The sequence below is a fragment of the Cebus imitator genome, unplaced genomic scaffold (genome assembly GCF_001604975.1).
Source record: "Cebus imitator isolate Cc_AM_T3 unplaced genomic scaffold, Cebus_imitator-1.0 Scaffold612, whole genome shotgun sequence".
Lineage (NCBI taxonomy): Eukaryota > Metazoa > Chordata > Mammalia > Primates > Cebidae > Cebus > Cebus imitator.
In genome coordinates, this window is record NW_016107927.1 from 695,713 (window position 1) to 704,671 (window position 8,959).

General features: G+C 46.5%; 1 protein-coding gene across 1 annotated transcript in view; it reads right to left on the reverse strand.

Moving 5' to 3' along the window:
* The window catches only part of BMPR1A (bone morphogenetic protein receptor type 1A), a 175,239-nt gene extending 166,525 nt beyond the window's left edge, over positions 1-8,714 (reverse strand). Inside the window, exon 1 of the mRNA XM_037734391.1 lies at positions 8,351-8,714. The gene's annotated coding sequence lies outside the window, so the exon portion shown is untranslated. The remainder of the gene's footprint in view (positions 1-8,350) is intronic.
* Between the last annotated feature and the right edge of the window lie 245 nt (positions 8,715-8,959).

Genomic DNA, 8,959 nt, shown 5'->3' on the forward strand with positions numbered 1-8,959 from the left:
GAGGTTGCGGTGAGCCGAGATCGCGCCATTGCACTCCAGCCTGGGTAACAAGAGCGAAACTCCGTCTCAAAAAAAAAAAAAAATTAGAAACTGAAACGTAATCATTCTGCTGCTGTACAGCTTTTTATATTTCCCAAATTATCCACAACAGATGTACTGCTTTTATAATTTTTAAAAAGCTGCAAAACCTGCTCACTTTAACTACTACTGAATACTTCCAAAAATAGTCTTCCTGTCCTTTCTTGCCTAAGGTCTCACTCTGCAGGCTACCTTCTCAGGAAAGCCTTTCAAAGTACCTGCATCCTAGACAGACCAGCTTCCCTTATCAGTAACACTCCCTAGACTTCCTTTTCATAGATCTTAACATAACTACAACTAGGTAATTATTTAATGTCTATCTTCTCTACCCAGGCCTTAAGTTGAAATTTCTCAAAGCTGGCCGCACAGTGACTCACGCCTGTAACAATATCAGCACTTTGCGAGGCCGAGTCAGGTGGATCACCTGAGGTCAGAAGTTGAGACCAGCCTGGCCCACGTGGCAAAATCCTGTCTCTACTAAAAATAGAAAAAGGAGCTAGGCATGGTGGCAGGCGCCAGCCACTCGGGTGGCTGAGGTAGGAGAACTGCTTGAATCCGGGATGCAGAGGCTGCAGTGGAGATGGAAGCTGCACTCCGTCCTGGGCAACAGAGCAAGACTCAATCTCAAAAAAAAAAGATTATCAAGGCTCTGTTTTAGGCTCTTCACTAGACCATACAAGGACTTCCTGATGTGAGGTCTACAGTATAACTGTGAAATCTTATTTGTATATTTTTCTTCAGATTCTAAAAGAATGACCTTTTAAAAAGATTAAGAACCAAAAGATAGTGGATTTATGTTGTTTGCCTGTCCAGGATCATCTTTTCGTTGGGGAACTACCACTTGCCCATCCCAGAATGGTTCCAGAAAGACAATCAGTTGCCGTATTGAAACAGCTCCCAGACTGCTCCAGTGAGTATGTGAGCCAGGCCTGGCCAACCACGGCACCCCATGCTCTATATAGACCCAATAAGGATCTCTCCAGAAAACAGACTAGATGTACCCAAAAATGAGGTTCCCTTTTCCCCTCCTGATTCCATAGCAGTCTGGCTCATATAAGCCTAGAGCTACCAGTGGTCTTCCTCTGCCAGATAAATGCACCTGATGAATTGAGACCACCAAAGTGAAGAACAGAGAAGGTAACCTCAATTCCACCACATTTGAGCACTTAGGTCCAGCCACATCTATTTCTAGACCTTTCAAAATGATGAGGGTTAGCAGGGAGAAGCTTTTCCCTCCTTTAAACTCAGTTAGGGTTGTCACTTGCAAGCAAGACTCACTTGAGAGAGCCACCCAATTCCCACTGTTGGAATATAAAATCTATACAGCCATGATTCCCAAATGCCTGCCTAACCCCAGACTCATACAGACAACTGCCAAGTGGAAATCTCTACTTGGTTGTTTCAGACACCTCAAACTCCGTGTGATCGAACCAATACTATTTTCTTCCACAAACCGTCTGTCCCTCCACATTTTTCATCTCAGTCACCAGCATCTACCCTGCCTTTCAAGCGAGAAATCCAGGCATCGTTCTTGCCAATCCCATTCCATCTCTCATCCATAGCTAGTTATCACTTCCTGTCCATTCCAGGTCCTAATTATCTGCCACTATCTTAATACATTTATGCCTGAGGTTGCAATTTTTTGAATTGTTGCAATCAGATCTTGGCGATGACCTTAAGCAGGATATAAATAACTCCCACATGCTTAGCGTTCCAATAATGGAACACTAGGCATAAATAGGTTTAATCTGGGCCAGCCCAGAAAGACCTTCCTACAAGTTTGAATATCTCCAGTCTTCCTCTCTTCAAAATGATTTTCCAACATGTAATTAATCCCCTTAACTGCAAATCTGGTTATAATATTTTATCCCTATATCCAGCACGCCCCTGTCCTCTTTCCTAAGTATACACCTGGAGCAAGAGCCAAGCTCCACTGTTCCACACTTCAATGGTATAACAAATCTGTGCCATAAGAAAGGAAGGCTCGCCAGGCACAGTGGCTCACATCTGTAATCCCAGCACTTTGGGAGGCCGAGGCAGGCAGATCAGCTGAGGTCAGGAGTTCGAGACCATCCTGACGAACACGGAGAAGCCCTATCTCTACTACAAACACAAAATTAGTCAGGCATGGTGGTGTATGCCTGTAATCCCTGGCGCCACTGTACTCCAGCCTGAGCAACAAGAGGGAAACTCCACCTCAAAAAAGCCGGGCCAGGTGGCTCACACCTCTAATCCCGGCACTTTGGGAGGCCAAGGCCCAGCAGATCACCAGGTCAGGAGTTTGAGACCAGTCTGGCCAACATAATGAAATCTCGTTTCTACTAAAAATACAAAAAATTAGCCGGGTGTGGTGGTATGCACCTGTAATCCCAACTACATGGGAAGCTGAGGCAGGAGAATCACATAAACCCAGGAGGCAGAGGTTGCAGTGAGCTGAGATCATGCCTTTGCACTCCAGCCTGGGCAACAGTGCAAGACTCCATCTCAAAAAAAAATAAACAAATAAGGCTAGTCAGAAACATAAAATTATAAAAGAGTAACAAAGTGTACAACATCAGAGTAAATAAAAGATACAAATAATGTACTCACCTATTCAATGTCTATTCAAATTTACTCATCTATTCAATGTCTATTCATTAGTTCTATATTAAACTGCCCATATGAACTTGGCTTAGGGACCACAAGGCCCACCCTGAGATGGAGTCTACTGATGTTCTGATCTCCCTAAGCCCCCTAACTAGTGCTCTTTTCAAAAAACACATCCAAGAGTTTTGATTAGGGAGAGAAATCCTATTCATCAATTCTAAGATACATCCATTTTTCATATTTTAGCATCTCTGGAATTGGGGTACATCTTACAATCAATGGCTTCTTACAACTAAAAGCATATTTTCTTTATAAGTGGTCTGTAATATCACAGTGATCTTACAATGGACATACCTCAATGCAACTCAATATTTAATCTTGTTAAAAAGTTGGTCCAACCTAGTCAATACAGACCTTGTTATGTTAAAAAGACAAGCCAAAAATCTAGTAAAAGGTGGGAAAGTAGAAAAGGAGAAGAAATGGTTTCTACTCCAAAATTTAGTGTGCTAGGAAACCCATCTTCCTTTCTCTCCATCATTCACTGTTCCTAAGATCCAACAGTCAGATCAGGACAGTTCAACAGCTACTGCTAGGCTAGACAGGAGCCTTTCCTCATTTATTCATTTTAATACGCAGTCAGTTACAGACTCAGCCTGCAAACCAGTAGTGGAACTAATCTTTGTACAGAAACTGCTATAAAGGCCAGACACTGTGGCTCATCTCTGTAATCCCAGCACTTTGGGAGGCCACGGCAGGTGGATCATCTGAGGTCAGGAGTTCGAGACCAGGCTGGCCAACGTGGCAAACCCCCACCTCTGCTACAAATACAAAAATTAGCCAGGCATGCTGGTAGGCACCTATAATCCCAGCTACTTGGGAGGCTGAGGCAGGAGGATCGCTTGAACCCGGGAAGCAGAGGTTGCAGTGAGCTGAGATGAAGATCATGCCACTGCACTCCAGCTTGGCTGTCAGAGGGAGATTCTGTCAAAAAAAAAAAAAAAAAAAAAAAAAAAAAAAACACCTGCTAGAAAAGAACAAACATGGAACTGCACTTTTAACTTGCACATATTATACCTCTGCCTTCCCGGTTCAAGCAATTCCCCCTGCCTCAGCCTCCCAAGTAGTTGGGATTACAGGCACCTGCCACGACGTCCAACTGATTTTTGTAGTTTACTAGTAGAGACGAGGTTTCACGACGTTGGCCAGGCTGGTCTTGAACTCCTGACCTCAGGTGATCTGCCCACCTCAACCTACCAAAGTGCTGGGAATACACACTTGAGCCACTGAACCCAGAAAAGCTAATTTTTTAAAACACATACAATAAAATATTAGATTTTAAAAACTGTATGCCAAAAAAAAAAAAAGGTGGAATTTGAAAAGGACCTTCAAGAATGGGTAAGACTTGGAAACATGACAATTGGCCATAGATGCAGTCCAAGTAAATAGTATAAGCAACAACCCAGGAGAAGTGGAGGAAGGGGAGAACATGCACAGGGAGCAAAAACTGAGAGATAAGAATAAGGCATTGTTGCTGGGTGCAGTGGCTCACGCCTGTAATCCCAACACTTTGGGAGGCCGAGGCTGGCGGATCACAAGGTCAGGAGTTCCAGACCAGCCTGGCCAAGGTGGTGAAATCCCGTCTCTACTAAAAATACAAAAAAAATTTGAGCCAGGCGCAGTGGCAGGTTCCTGTAATCCCAGCTACTCAGGAGGCTGAGGCAGGAGAATCGCTTGAACCTGGGGGAGCAGGGGTTGCAGTGACCCAAGATCGAGCCATTGCACTCCAGCCTTGACAACAAGAGCAAAACTCCGCCTAAAAGAAGTATACAAAAATACAAAAAACCAAAATCAGCCCGGTGTGGTGGCATGCACCTGTAGTCTCAGCTACTTGGAAGCCTGAGGCAGGCGAATTGCTTGAACCCAGGAGGTGGAGATTGCAGTGAGCCGAGATCACACTTAAAAAGTTTACGCTTTAAAAGGTCATACCCACTGCACTCCAACCTGGGCGATACAGCGAGACTCCATCTCAAAAAAAAAAATAACAAGTTAAATCTGAGGCAAATACCACAGAAAAGATCGCATTTAACGGAAGACCTTGGAAACTTCAGAGTGGAGAAGTGGTAAGAACTGAGCTTAAAGATTAATTTAGGCAGAAATGTGTAAGATAAACTAGATAAAGGAGAAAAGCGAAGGCAAAAAAATCATAACATTAGTCCAAGCGGGATGAGAACTTGATTCAGAGTTAGGGGGTGGGGGTGGGGGCGGAGAACTATGTGAAAGCCAAATAACACTAGATTTGAAAATAAATGTCTGAAAAAAACATGAAACATTAAAATTCACATGAGAAACAGAAAATCTACACAATCCAACAGCTATTAAAAAAAACTGAAGCCGGGCACGGTGGCTCACACTTATAATCCCAGCACTTCAGAAGGCCAAGGTCAGCAGTTCAGGGCCAGCCTGGTCAATATGATGAAACCCCATCTCTACTAAAAATACAAAAATTAGCCAGGCACCATGGTACACGCCTGTAGTCCCAGCTACTCAGGAGGCTCAGGCAGAAGAATCCCTTGACCCTGGGAGGCAGAGGTTGCAGTGAGCCGAGATCCCGCCACTGCACTCCACCCTGGGCAACAGAGACCAAAAAAAAATGAAGTGTTATTCAAAGTTCTCTCCAGAAAAAAGTAGTAGTCACTACCGGTGACACCAATGTGTCAATGTAGTAAGTCACCAATGGTGACTACTACAATGATACCAATATGAATTCAGAATTGTCCCATAGCAGGAATAGAGAGCAGAAGAGTTATAAAATAGAATCAACAGATGTCGGCTACAAACAAGATATAAAGCAATGGGAAAAGGTTTGGGTTTGGTATGACATCAACAGAAATAAAGAACACCAAAGATACAAGTTTGCTAAGGAAAAGAAGCTCAGTTTGGACCAGAACAATCAGGTACAGATATGCATAAAGCAACTGAAAAAAACACAAGATTCAGAAGAGAAATAAAGAACAAAGAATTGAGAATTATTCCGACAGAAAGGCCTGAACAATAATTCTAAGGGACTAGAGGTGTAGAGAAAAGTGACCTGAAAAGTGAAACTTGAAGAATGCACATTAAAGAGGAAAGGAGAAACAGTTTAAAGTCACAGAAGGCCCCTCTTCATCTACTTAACTTTTGCTTATCCTTCGAAATTTGCCTGGGTTCCAACAAAGCATTTATTATGATTATTATTTTGAGACAGAGTCTCACTCTTGTTGCCCAGGCTGGAGTGCAGTGGCACAATCTCGGCTCACCACAACCTCTACCTCCCAGGTTCAAGCAATTCTCCTGCCTCAGCCTTTCAAGTAGTGAGTAGCTGGGATTGCAGGCATGTGCCACCATGCCCAGCTAATTTTGTATTTTTAGTAGAGACAGGGTTTCTTTATTTTGGTCAGGCTGGTCTTGAACTCCCAATCTCCAGTGATCTGCCCGCCTCAGCCTCCCAAACTACTGGGATTACAGGCGTGAGCCACCAAGCCCGGCCCCCAACAAAGCATTTTTAAGGAATCTTTCCCAGTCCACCACAAGCAGGCAGGTCTCCATTTGAAGTTCTTATAATATTCTGCATCTTAATTAAAATCACAATTATATTTAACTAGAGACTTTATTTTTCAATATGCATTTCTCCACTAGACTAAGCTCCATGTGGGAAGGATCTGTTGTATCTTATTCCCTGGCACCCTGAGTATTAGTTTAAATGCAATGTATGGATGAATGAAAGCCAAAGAGAGGCATCTGAAGAATGTGAAGTCGATATTAAATGTTACAGAAAGCTCAAGGAAAGGATTTAGAAAAAGGTGCTTAAATGTATTGATTAGGTTATAGTTCCTTGTGAAAGTGAAATCCAGATAACAAGGGGTTAAGAAGTGAGTGGCCAGCCACCAACCAAGCAAAGGCAGGAAAAGTAGACTACTCTTGGCAATCTCTAGAGATGGATTGTGAATGACTGAATTTTAATTTCAATGTTGCCCCAGTTTGCAGTTCTTTAATGACCATGTGTTACTTTTGTTACGAATAAGCTTTTTAAAATGTTAATAAGATTTGAAGAGGGAAAGCAGCAACAAGGCAGCTTGAAAGGGTGGCCGACCTAAGAAAAGATTTTTGTAAATTGAAGAAATCTTAAGCACATTTGTACTTTTAAGAGCCCAAATACAGCAGACAAAATAACTCACGCTCCACTAAGCAGGAAAATTAGAGGGAAAAAACCCCAAGGTTATTAAAAAAAAGACCAAAAAAAAAATTTTCTCTCTGACGGAAGGAATTTAGAGAAGGAGCTCTCGCTAGGTACCTCAACCTCTTCGGTAAAGGGTGGGGAGAGGTGAAGAAAGTAGAAAAAGTTTAAACTGGGCTCCACGAAGAATGGAGGAAAAATTAAACAAGAACGGAGTCTGGTTCTACTAAAAACGCATTCTACATTTCAATCGGCCTTTCATACTCAACCCATTCCTAGATCAAAGAACTGCCCATATTTTAGCTTCAAGTTTAAAAATCTAAATAATTCTGGTTCACATTCTTTATTTCAACAACTGAAAACAATGAGATGCATTAAGTTACGCTCTAATTCAAAGCTTAATTCCTCTTACAAGTAAATACAATACTTTTCAACTCAAGGAACAAAATAGCGATCATTTCAAATACGAGTAACTGAAAAACGTTCCTAAACGCAAAAGCGTTTGCAAACAGGTTTTTTCCTTCCCCTAACTTGTTTGCCAGAATACGATGTTCCTGGGTTCAAATCCCAGCTCCCTCAGACAAGTTGACCTCTTTAAGTCTCAGTTTCTTCCTCTAAAACAATGAGGAATACAATAAACCAGAATTGTTATAAGGATTAAATGACGTAACACAGGTGCCAAGTTTATACTATGTACTCTGAACAGTCTGTTAACTGCTTAAGAGAGAAAACTTGCAGCAGTTAGACCAAACTCAAACATATGAGAGCATGAAAGAGTACCAGGCTCAAACGCCAGACCCTAACACACAGCATATTATTTTTCTTCCCTGACGCAAGCTCATTTTTTTTTCCTTGCCAAATATTTCCACTAGGAGTCTGGAAGGAGAAAAAAGGGTCCAAGCAACCCAGCAGAAAGTTTTCCGAAACTGAAGCGCGGAATCACCAAACCACGGAGCAGAGGCCGCGCAGGACAACAGGTGAAGCAGCTCCGGGAGCTGGGGGGCCGGGCCCGTTCCCCCGGGACTCGGGGGCGGGCCTGCCGCTCCTCCCGCTCGACCCCCGCCCGAAGCTCACTTTGTTCTACCCCGTTCCTCGCCACAGTGTCTGCAGCCAAATCACGAATATCAGCCTCGCCGCTCCGAGGCGGGGAGGTGAGCGCCTTTCCCATTTAAGGATTCCATAAGCGTCCCAGGAACGGCTTTCCCCTACTCTGCCTCCCCAAACTCGGCCTGCAACCCGCGGGTGGGAGACAAAAGAGGGGCCGGCGGGGGGAAGCGGCGCGGGGAACGGTGGGTCTCTGGCTGGGCGGTCCCGGCCCAGCGCGCGCCGAGGCCTGCGGAGCTGGCGGGGCCGGGCTGGGCCGCCCCTGGCTCAGTCCTCCGCGCACTCTGCGCCTCCGCAGCTTCGCCCGAGCCCCGCCGGCCTCCCCGCTGCGGCCGGCCCCTCCTGGCCCGCACTGCACTCCGGACTTACCCGGACCCCGGGGAACGCATCCTCCAGCCCTCGGCACGGAGCGGGTGGGCGCGGCGAGCCGCCGGGGCAAAGCGGGGCCCGGCTCGGCCTCCGCCCTCGGCTTGCAGCGGCCCCGGCCCGGCTGCCCCTCGAGCGGGCTGTGCGATCTTCGCCTCGCGCGGACGGACGCGCCGAGCCCAAGCCTTCCTGCCCGCCCTTGGTCCTCCTCCCTACTCCCTCCTTAGCCAAGCCCGGCAGGCGGATTCCAATCTCTGCAGCCGCCGCCGCTACCGCCGACTCTCGCTAGGAGGGGAGGGGGCGGCGCGGGAGCGGGGGTTTGGGGGATGGGCGGGCGTCCGCGGGCCTCGCACGGCGCACTCGCACTGGGAGGGCGCCCGCCCGCGCCGCGCGCACCCGACTCCGGGCGCCGGCCCCGCCCCGCCCCGGACACGAAAGGAGCCGAGCTCGCGGCGGAAGCGCCCGAAGGGTCCACAGAGCCCGGCGCCCCGCTGCCGGGAAGACTGGCCCGCAGCCGGCAAGGGGGCGCCGGGCTGCTGGTGGTGCAGTGGAGGGGCGTCTTTGCTCCCTGCTGGCCCACCGGCCCCTCCCCACGAGCCAGCCCCACCGCCG